The sequence below is a fragment of the Mixophyes fleayi genome, chromosome 6, assembly GCF_038048845.1.
Source record: "Mixophyes fleayi isolate aMixFle1 chromosome 6, aMixFle1.hap1, whole genome shotgun sequence".
NCBI lineage: Eukaryota > Metazoa > Chordata > Amphibia > Anura > Limnodynastidae > Mixophyes > Mixophyes fleayi.
In genome coordinates this window covers 139,469,412-139,481,619 of record NC_134407.1, presented here as the reverse complement: position 1 = coordinate 139,481,619, position 12,208 = coordinate 139,469,412, and positions in this window count along the sequence as shown.

The window sequence follows — 12,208 nt, the reverse complement described above, 5'->3', positions numbered from 1 at the left end:
TGAGGACAGGGAGGGATGGCCACCCGCCTTGAAATGAGTCTCCTGTAAAAAAATGATATCACCATTAAGTTTTCGTAACGTGTGGAATAACATAGAGCGCTTTTGAGGTGTGTTTAACCCTTTAACATTAAGGGAGAGTGTTGTAAAGGTCATGATCAATATTCTAAGGAGAAACACAAAGAATAAAAATGTTAACCCTCAGACTGAACCAGGGGGGAGGGGTTGGGAGGTCGGGAACAGGGAGTGAAAAGGGAAGGGAAAGAAGAATAAAGGAAAGAAGAATAAAGAAGAGAGGAAAGGGAGTAGGTTCGAGCCTCAAAGGCCGAGGTGAAACCTACTAGGAAAGTGCCTAAAAAAACTTGTGTAAGTTAAAAAAAAACAAAAAAAAACTGGGCCAATTATACCTATTCTAGTATCTAAGCTAAGGCACAGAGTTCGGGAGTGCGAAAAATATTAAAACTTCAAGATAAACAACTAAGTGAATCCCAGTATATGTGGGTGCATGTTCGAGAGGACAGAAAGTGTCCCCCGCCCGTCTATTGATAAAACATAAGAATGATACATCAGCTAAACATGTAACCAGAAACAACTAATTGAAAGGTGTACAAGAAAACAACATAAGTATGTGAACTTTTGTTAAGAAGTTAAGGTAGTATATAAGCATTTGAAGATTGAGAGAGGACAAAACAAATAAATATAAGTACAATGTTACTTCAAGTATTCACAATCAAAGATACAACTTTACAAAATCATGGAGGTTGTTGCGAAGAGCTCTGGGAATCTCCTCCAATGGTCCTGTCTAGATGGAAGAGGTGGAGCCTTTGAAGTAAGATCTTTCCTTCATTAGGGGAACGAATCAATTCTTGGCGACCTTCCACTTCGATTATCAGGCGGAAAGGAAACCCCCATCGATATTTGTAGCCATTCTCTCTGAGGATGCGTGTTACCTCCCTGAGATCCCGCCTCTTGGCTATCGTTGAGGGAGCAAGGTCTTGGAATATTTGAATACGAGTTCCTTCGAAGAGAGTGTAAGGGGAATTCCTGACCCCATTAGATATAAGCTCTTTGGTTTTGAATGATAACAACCGCAAAATCACGTCTCGAGGGGGATCAGCATCCTTCGGCTTAGGTCTCAGAGCCCTATGTACTCGCTCAATCTCAAATGGATGGTTGGAAAGTGTGGAGTTTAGAGAGGAGAAGAATCTGGTCACGTATTCCTCCAGGTCTTTAGGTTCGACTGATTCAGGGATATTGCGCAGTCTGAGATTATTACAGTGCTCCCTGTTCTCCACATCCTCAAGCTTATCTCTCATGAAGTCGTTTTCCTTGAGTAGAAAATCCAGATCCTTTGAGGCCTCATTTTGAAAGGTGAGTGACGACTCCATTTTGTTTTCCAGAGCCGATGTTCTCTTGGAAATTACAACCATTTCTGCTTTAAGATCCCCTATAGCTTTCTGAAGATCCATGGAGAAAGCGTTGGTCCGCTCAACAATCAGGTTCCGTAATTCAGCGAAGTCTGCCTTAGTTGAGGGGATGGTTGTGGATGGAGGGTCCTGTTCGCCGGGGTTTCCTGAGGGTGAATGAGGAGGAAATGAATTAGAAGCTTTATCTTGGCGGGAGAAATGCTGAGTAATCTCTCCTGTCGTACCCCTACGACCTCTTCCTGCGGGTTTATTCAAGTTGGATGCAAACCCGCTAAAGAGCTGTACACTGATGTTTGAGTATAAAACAGATGGATGGGGGACAAATCCACGTGGTCTAGGTGGACATAACTCCGGTCTCCGCTATAGCAAAGTTTCCAAACACAGGTGTATCAGAGCTGGGTGCTTAGGGAGTCAGTGATATGTCAGGAAGACAGTAGATAGGAGTTACTACAACTGTGTGTAGTAGTTGTAGTGAATTTCAGTGGCCACTAGATGGCAATATAGCTCCACGGAGACACAAAACAGAACAGAGCAACCAGATGATAAAGTGCTGATTGTTATATAGCCAAAAGGACTCGAAAGGGTGGCAAGTGGGGCCACTGATACAGCATAGATGGTGAGCGGGCAGTGGACCTCTCTACACAAACCACACAGCTCAGCTGAGTGGGAGGAATATGGTGGGGAGTGTTACTCACTGCACAACATCAGGGGACCTCCAAGTGATGCCCTCTCCCCGTGGGGTTAGTGCTGAGACTCAGCTGCAAGCAGTGGGGGGGACCCCAATGAAGGAGCAGGATACAGCAGCCGCCGGCTTGAGTGGCTGTTTTTATGGCTGTGAGAACGCACTGCCGTTAGACTCCGCCCACCACCGGAAGTTAGGGTTGGCCTGAAACTTCAGTCTGGGGATGCCACCGGAAGTAGGCCCCAAAATCGCGGGCCAGAGCGGGTCCGTCCGAGACCAGAACCAAGGCCCAGCACCTCCACAGCCGACTCCAGAACAGACCCTCTGCGCGGCGATGATGACCAACCGCAGGCCAGACGCAGACCACGGGGCCCAGGTGGAAGGTAAACGGCAGAGAGGAAGCTCAAGGAGCCAGGTGGTATCCCGGGGGATGTGCTGAGCGGGAACAGCCGGCCAGATGGAGGGGGAGGCTCCGGGAGGGTTTAACGATGGCCCAACCTCAATCGGGTGAACACGTGGGTCCGCACTGATGGCTCTTTCAGCTCCCCGATTCCTCCTATTAATAAGTTGGTTTTTTTTAACGGGGGGCACACAGATGAGGGTCTCTTTCAGGCACTTTAAGGGCTTGATGGACGGAGCTCCAACAAAACGTGTCCGTCCAGTATGGCCTCCAAGCCACGCCCCCATAATTCCACACTTTTAAAGAGATCATTAGAAAATAGAGTTTAAATGACTGAAAATGAATGTTAATGCTATAAAAAATAATGTAGGATCAAAAACCGCTCATGATTTTACCTATTTTTCACAATCCATATCCAAAACACATATAGATTTTTGACCAAAACAAAAAAAAAGGGGGTCTGCACACATCCCTAATATTTACAGTCCAAAACTATGTGGCACTCAAGGATTTTATTCAGACAGTATTACCAACAAATAGTGTTATGAAATTCAGACGTTTCAATTGAAAAACAATAACTCTTTATGTCCCTGAGTTATGGTTGTGTAACTGAATCGTCAGAATTTCAAAAAACTGTTTTTTTGGTAATGCTGCCTGAAGAAAATCCTTTTGGACTGTATATATAGCCCTCCCTTTGGATTAGGAGCACGGAGGAAGGAATCTTGATGAAGTATATTATGGTGCAATGGTTGGTCAAATAAAATTACATCATTTTTAGGCATTTGTGTTTGTATATAATAGTCTTTATGGATAAAATGTTTGATAATCTCTGACCAACCCTCTCAATTGCTTCTGAGGAATGACTATTGAAGGTCCAGTATTTGGTGGATTAGTACTAGAGATGGTCACTGACCCCCGTGTTTTGGTTTTGGATTCGGTTTTGGATCTGGATTACCGTCGTGTTTTGGTTTTGCAAAACCGCCATTGCGTGTTTTGGTTTTGTTTTGCTATTTTGTTGGAAAATCAATGTTTTTGGGCCTGAAATAACCCAATTTAGTGCTCCAACTGTTTGATAGATAAGTAATCTAATTGTAGAGGTAATAAATCATCCAAAAAACTGTTTAATTCCTGGTAGGTAGGCCTTCATTTATTCTACACACAAAACAGATTGTCTTCCTCTTCATCTATGCATATTGGCAATGCGGCCATCGTCTTTGGATGTATATTACACCCTACACTTATAGTTCAATATGTAAAGAAATGGAAAAAGGCAGTTTGCTTTCTGTCTCTATAGGCCCCCCTCCACTTGTTTAAAAAACCAAAAAATTCAGCCGTTATAGACTGCACAATATTAATTGAAATGGACAAAGCCAGTTTGGTTTCTGGCTCTCTAGGCCCCCCTCCACTTGTCGAAAATACAATAAAATTCAGCCATTATAGACTGCACAATATTAATTGAAATGGACAAAGCCATTTTCGTTTCTGGCTCTCTAGGCCCCCCTCCACTTGTCGAAAATACAGAAAAATTCAGCCATTATAGACTGTACAATATTAATTGAAATGGACAAAGCCATTTTCATTTCTGGCTCTCTAGGCCCCCCTCCACTTGTCGAAAATACAAAAAAATTCAGCCATTATAGACTGTACAATATTAAGAGAAATGAACAAAGCCAGTTTGGGGTCACTCTGTCTATGACACCCTACCCTTAAGGATAAATTGCCCAAACAGCATCCTTTCAAGACGGTACGTGATATGGAAATGCCACAAGTCCCTTTCCTCTTTGGGGGTAGATTGCACCCTACACTTACATAGAAAGTTTTAAAAAGATGTTATCGTCATCATCTTCAGCTTCATCCTTACCCTCATCAGTGTGTAAGTCATCATCACAGACTATCAATTCATCGCCGCTTGAATCCGCCATTAGAGAACAGTCAGTGCTTGGATGTCTTGGATGATGAAGGCCTCCCTCGTGGAAGATGTAGTTCATTTTTATAAACATAATTTTCTCCACATTTTTAGGAAGTAACCTTCTACGGCGATCACTGACTAAGTTCCCTGCTGTGCTCGTTCAGAGTACACACTGGAGGGTGGGCAGCTTAAGTATTGCAAAGCAAGTTTGTACATGGGTTTCCAAATGGCCTGCTTTTCTTCCCAGTAAGGAAAGGGACTGTCTGACATTTCCATATCAACTACCTCTTGAAAGTAATCCTCCACCATCCTTTGCATGTTTATACTCGTATTGGATGGAGTTATGGGCAAAGTGGCACATTTTTTGGAAAAATCCTTCAAACCAGCCCAGATGTTAAATTGTTCTGGTCTGCCCCCTGCGTCTTCCCTGCTTCTTTTTGGGAAATTTAATTTTTTACAAGCAGCAGCAGCAGCTTGAGAAAGTGAAGGAGGACACATCGTCAAGCCGAGGCTCAGTTCAGCGGCCAACTTGCTGAGCAATTGCTCCTTGCAAAAGTTCACATTTCGCTCATTTACAAGTAAAGACTCAATGTAGGTTTTAAACCTTGGATCAAGCACAGTGGCCAAAACGTACTGATCCGAGTTCAAGATCCTAATAACTCGAGGATCATTGTGAAGCGAATGAAGTACTTGATCGACAAGGCCAACATACTTTGCTGAATTGCTTGCTTTCAGCTCCTCCTTCATTTTCTCAAGCTGCTTTTCCAATAGTCTAATTAAAGGAATGACTTGGCTCAAACTAGCAGAGTCTGCACTCACCTCACACGTCACAACTTCAAATGGTTTCAGCACCTTGCACAGCACTGAAAGGATTCCCCACTGTGCAAGAGTGAAATACATCCCCCCTCCTTTCCAGATGTCATGGCTTGTGCAATATGCTTGGATGGCTTTGCGCTGTTCCTCTATCCTCTGAAGCATGTACAGGGTGGAATTCCACCTAGTTACCACCTCTTGCTTAAGTTGGTGGCAGGGCAAGTTAAACTGCTCTTGGAGCTGCTGTAATCTCCTACATGCTGTGGCTGAATACCTGAAATTTTACGGGCCACCAAAAGCATCTCCTGCACCTCATGGTTATTTCGTAGGAAGCTCTGCACCACCAAGTTAATGGTGTGAGCAAAACAGGGAATGTGTTGGAAATCACCCAGCTGTAATGCTCGCACTATATTGTTGGCGTTATCAGAAATGTCATACCCTGGGGAGAGTCCAGGTGGTATAAGCCATGCATCAATCACATCTCTCAGTTTGCGTAACAAATTTTCAGCTGTATGCCTGTTAGTGAAGCCAGTGATACAAAGAGTGGCCTGCCTAGGACAAATGTTACGTAGTGGGGTACATGCTGCTGCTGTTCCTGCTGGTGAAGGTGAATCACCAACCCATTGGGCTGTCACAGTCATATAGTCTTTGGTTTGGCCACTTCCACTTGTCCACATATCTGTGGTTAAGTGGACAGTGGGCAGAATGGCATTTTTCAGCGCAATCTCTACATTTTTACACACTTTTTGGTATAGTTGTGGAATTGCTTTACGGGAGAAATGATGTCACGATGGAATTCTGTAATGCGGACACAAAACCTCAATTAACTGTGAAAAACCAGCTGCGTTTATTGTGGAGATTGGATGCAGATCTAACACTAACATTGCAGCCATGGCGTCTGTGATTCGCTTGGCGACTGGGTGACTGCTGTCATATTTGCTTCCCCTCGCAAATGATTGTTTCACAGTTAATTGCTGAAATGTAGGACTGCTCATTTTCTTAACCTGCCTCTAGGATGACGATTCACCCCCAGCAGCAGAAACAGCAGTAGCAGTGGGACTAACGCTTTCTTCAGAGGAATCAATAATAGTGCAGGAGTCATCCAGCCTTAAGTGGGATGCCGGGCTAACTCCGAGCGCTACAGAGGATATTGATGAGGATGGTGTGGTGGGTGTATTTTGTAGCTGTTTTATGCACAGGCATGACAATGGCCTTTTCTTGTCACGTGCCAGAACTGCTGCCACTGGTGCAGGACTTACACAAACAACCTCATCCTCATCAACATCCTTATTAGCGCCCTCGTCGCCTACACAAATCTCCCCCTCATCCTCTTCTAAATCCAAAGTTGCATCCTCAATTTGTAAATCACCGGCTACACTCGGGCTATTAAGGCACACATCAGCAGAATGCTCACGATTAGACATCCCACTGTTGGATGGACTCGCCACAGGGATTGGTGTCATTTGTGAATCAGAGCAAACATTATCCTCTAATGCCTTACTGTTATCTTGCAGCTCGGCTTTGACGCGTAACAGTAGTTGTGCACCAATTGTAGGCTCTGTAACTTTTTTGGATCTGCCACTAATAGCCAAAGGTGAAGGCCTCATTCTCTCTTTGCCACTGCGTGTGTAGAATGGCATTTTGGAAATTTTTTTTTATCGGCACTTAACTTTTGCTCAGTAACACTTCTTTTTCGCTTCAACACAGTAAAAAAAAATTTTTATTTTGTTTTTTGGACTGATTTCGAAACACTCTGTAGTTTGACATCGCCTTGGCCAGATGACGTACTGGGAGCACTAACATCAGGACTGGTGACAGAACCTGGTTGCTCATTCTGATCATATGTGGACTGCTTTGAATCCATTCTGAGCGCAAAGCACTTGTAGTGGTAAAAATTATTTGGTAAGATACTGCTGACAAATATGACTTTTGACAGCCAGAAATATTTATGCACAATTATGGGGGACACCCCAAAAGCACTGGGGAGTGCCAAATATTACAAAAATATAATAAACCTCTATCCTCCTCTCTTCTCTAGCGATTTTTGTTACAGCAATTGGAATAAGAATATTGTATTCTCTGTCTCTGCTCTAATCACCCTGTGACTACACCCTGCTCTCTCCCTCTGTCAAATGGCGATGGATTGCTGTGGAGGCAGGTATTTATAATATTGAAGTATCGCGAGAACCGAGCCATGAGATCCGACGACGTCACAATGACGTTCGGCCTCGATTTGGATTCGGAGCGGGCGGGAGAGTACCGAGCTACTCAGCTCGGTACTCGGATACCCAAAGTTCGGGTGGGTTCGGTTCTCGGGGAACCGGACCAGCCCATCTCTAATTAGTACAGTATAAAATTGCTTTGGGTATCTGACTATTCACAGATTAAAAAGAAAAAATGTAAGAAAATAGCAGGAAGAGGGATTTTATTGCAAAACGTATTGTTAGAGGAATATTTCCTCTATGTATATTTAACACATTTAACATCAGTTTTTACATCACAATCATTGAAATTCAAATTTAGAAAATCTTACAGAAACTGCCTCTTGTCAAATTAGATTTGCTATTTTTAACATAACTAAAAATGTTGGCAAAAGATTAGCAATAATTTCAGAGTAGGAATAGTAAATTGGCAAATTAATTGCTATGGATGTGTCCTATAACCCTATGTGACGCCCAATTGAAAGTCGATATAATGGCTGCATTTTCCTATGATGTATACATATGCTACTCCTACATGACCTCCAGTGGAACACTGGAGATCATAAGATCCCTTTAGTTTTCCTACTCCTTGTAACATGCCTGGTGAAACATGCTTGCTGTGGTAATTTAATATGTAATTAAGGTGTCTGTTCTATAAATCAATGTTTGCAAACTTAATGAGATATATTTCTCATGAGGTGTTACACTAGATCGTATAACAGGCTTTTCTCTTTAGTCTTGGTGACAGCTCATAACTATAGATCTGTTCTTATATAGAGAACTGATCTCCAGTAATATCTCCTAGGTCAGAATTTGTCTGTTTTTATTCTCTGATTTTTACTTTTATCCATTAGTGTTACCATAAAATTGCCATTATTCAATGTGTAATGGTTATATATTCCCCTCACAAAACCTCAATGTTGCTGTCCTAAATATGCTTGTCCTCAGAAGACTTGTTCTTTAAGTTACTTTAATCACATCTTAGGTTCTTAAAATCTTAGTTCTCAGACTTAACCTCAGGTATCTAACTCCCATTGTCCCATAGATTGTAATCTTGCAAGCAAAACCTTCGTACCTCTTTGTCTGTATTACCCAGTATTGTTTATTACTGTGTTAGTCCCCAAAAAATTGTAAAGCGCCACAGAATTTGCTGGAACCATATAAATAAATGTTGCTAACTGTGGCAGCATGATGGCCTAGTGGTTAGCACTTCTGTCTCACAGTGCGGGGTCATGAGTTTAATTCCCGACCAGGGCTTTATCTGTGTGGATTTTGTATGTTTGTGCAGGTTTCCTCCGGGTGCTCCGGTTTCCTCTCCCACTGCATCAGAACATTACATTCAGAGCAAAGCATGTCCAGGGCGAGCATTATAACATAGCTGATGCACTCTCGCGACAGAAGTGGGAGATCTTCAAGGAGGAAATGTGCAGGCTTAACACGCCCTTCCCATCTTTGGCAGATTGGCAACTCGGTCTAGGAGAGCTGATGCAAAGTCCTTGGCGTAAAAGAGATGCAGAGCTTATAGTGCAGCTTGGGATAGATGGCAGCAGTTTATAGCCAGAAGATCATAAGGGGTTAAGGAAGCCCTACAGATATTATTGGCATACCTGGGTGAGCCGAACACAGCCAGGGCTTCGAAGGCCAGTGTTAGCAACATACTTCCCGGCATTGCCTTTTTCTTAAGGCGGAGAGGAGAAGCAGATATGACCAAAGCATTCATAGTGCGTACAATAATGAGAGGCTGGGCCAAGAACGAGACTCAGAACCCGGATCCCTGGGAACCAGTGACAGCAGAGAGACTGAGGAAGTAAGTAGGGGTAGCACCCACAGTATAACACTGTATTCATTTTGGCATACAGAGGGGCTTTCAGAGTCAGCGAGTTGACAGTACAGTCCACCTCACTCATGCAGTCTGTCTTTACACAGCCAACCAGGGTAGGAGGACACTCACTATGTCCATTGGGCGATGAAGCAGGCTTCGATTAGGCCATACGGGCAGCGGCAAGGTCTGCCAAAGGAAGCAGTTACCGTTAGTTGGCTGAGAAAAAGAGGAATGGTATGGGAGGACCTCAGAAAGGAGTTGCTAGAGACAAAAGAAAAGGGACGCCAATCTGATGTGGTAGTTTTACACCTTGGGGGCAATGACCTAGGAAAAAAGAAATCTTCAGATTTAGTATGAGGTATGTGGGAGGATTTGATGTGGATGAAAGAATGCTGGAGTGACGTTACATTGGTATGGTCATATATCATCCCAAGGCTGTCCTCGATAGGTGCGAGGAAGGGAGCAGGCATTGACAGAGCTCGTAAGAGGGTGAATTCGGCCATAAATAAATTAATTTCCGCGTCTGGCGGCATCAGCATACGGCATGCAGACATTAGCATGAAATGCATTGGTTTTATAGGGGATATGGGGTACACCTGTCAGAGGTCACGCTGGACTTGTTCAATAGTGCGATACTGGAAGCGTTGGAGGTGTTGGGTGGTTGGTGTCACAGCATGGTGGTGGGGGCTTCGGCCTCATGAAGGGTTCACGAGGGCCTTGTGTGGCTGGGCAAGGTATAGCTATGGGGGGAGCCAGCATCGGTGCATAATCACCCCGGAAAGGCGGCCGTCTGCCCAGCTACAGCTTCAACAGTTGGGCCTCTACGGGGGCATGCCAAGGCAAAATAGGATGTGTGGGCACAAGATGCAGGCTCCAAGGAAAGTGCTTGCGGTGCCCACACGGTGGGCAGAACACGCCCCAGAAATTCCAGGGGGCATGCTTGCGGTGCCCACATGGTGGGCAGAACACGCACCCCAAAAGGTTGAGGAATTGGTAAAAGGGAAAAGAACCTTGCTTTCCCTGCATTCGTTATTGATTTTAAATAAAACTGGGACCGTTATTTACGCCAACACCAGCCTGTCCGTTTTAGACAATGGGGCAGGGACTAATGTGAATGACAATTATTCTCTGTATAGTGCTGCGGAATTGATGGCGCTATATAAATAAATGGTGATGGTGATTAGAATTCTTTCCTTCCATATATAATCGTCATCTCTCTTTAGTTACTTTGTTACTTTCACCTCCTTATTTTTTCTGCCTCAAACTCATTATCACGTGTCTCTGTTATCTATGTTTACATCTCTGATATTAGATGATCTTCTATGCTTCTGGGCAGAATTTAAAGACCTTACAAATAATAGTGTTTGTTAATGAACATTTTTAAAGATAAACCAATATGTTGCAGTCACTGGAGACTGAACGTTGCCCATTGCCAGAATTTTCTATTATTACTTTGGCAGCTGGGGAATTTTCAAGCCTTCATTCATAGAGGCCTGTTTATTAAAGTAACTAGCAAGGGTGTAACTACAATAGGTGCAGGTGAGGGCGGCCTGGTTTCCCTGTTTAAAGCCCCTTATGTATATGAGTTTATTAACATCAGGCATTACATAGGGGCTCTTACTAAATTTTTGTTATAGGACCCACAAATGTTGATTTATGCCCCTGGTAACCAGGCCACCTGAGTATTTGCTACACTGGATGTGCCAGTCAAAATCTGATCTTCCATTGGTTTACTTACGTACTTAACTTTAAATTTAGTGTGCATAAAACTGATAAACCTTTTCTAATCCGTAATAAAGAACTGGACAAACGCAGGATTTGATGAGGGGGGTTTCCACGCCACGATACCAGTGGGCGTGACCAGAATGTGTAGGGGCGTGACTACAAACACACATCGGGTCAAACACACAGACATGTAAACTATCATATAAACAGATAATCACAGACACACACATATACAAACACAGGATCAAACACACAGACATGTAAACTGCCATATACACAGATAATCACAGACACATATACAAACACAGGATCAAACACACAGACATGTAAACTGTCATATAAACAGATAATCACAGACACACACATATACAAACACAGGATCAAACACACAGACATGTAAACTGCCATATACACAGATAAGCACAGATAAACACAGACAGGATCAAACACAGACATGTAAGCTGTCATATACACAGACAAACACAGACTGACAAACATACACAAACACACACAGGATCAAACACAGATATGTAAACTGCCATATACACAGATAAATACAGACTCACACAAACACAGATATGTAAACTGCCATACACACACACACACACACACACACACACACACACACCAGGGGTTTCTGGGGACTAGGAAACCCCCCCTGGGTGCGCCCCTGGACATTTTATAAATCTGCACATGGATCGGAGTTGTCGGTTCACTGTGATAGGAGGGGTAGAAATAGAGGTAGAATTAATGGGACCCTGGTCAGGGATTGTCTAAATAGGGTTGTCCACCCGACACCATATCTGACTTCTATCTAAAATGTCGCTTGACAAACATCTCCGTGGTGCAGTTTATAGCCCTACCAATTTATTAACCCCTTCACTGCTAGGCTTTTCTCACCTATTTTGGTACTTTTTGGGCTGGTCACATTCCAACATCAATATCAGTAATTTGTTTATGCAGTATCCATAGAACTTATACCTTGTTTGAATGTTCAGAAAATACCATGAGTTTGCTACCTCTTGACACTGCAAACAAAATCTACCGAAAATGTCCAAAAAAGTGTTTTTGTTTTTCTATACACTCCCAAGCAAAACTTTGTGGCCCTAGCTTTGGCATCAATCCACCTTTCCAAAATAGCAAACAGAAGGATTCTACACCGATGTGAATGACAAATATTCACAGTACAGCTCTGCATAATACGGTACACTATATAAATAAATGATAATGAA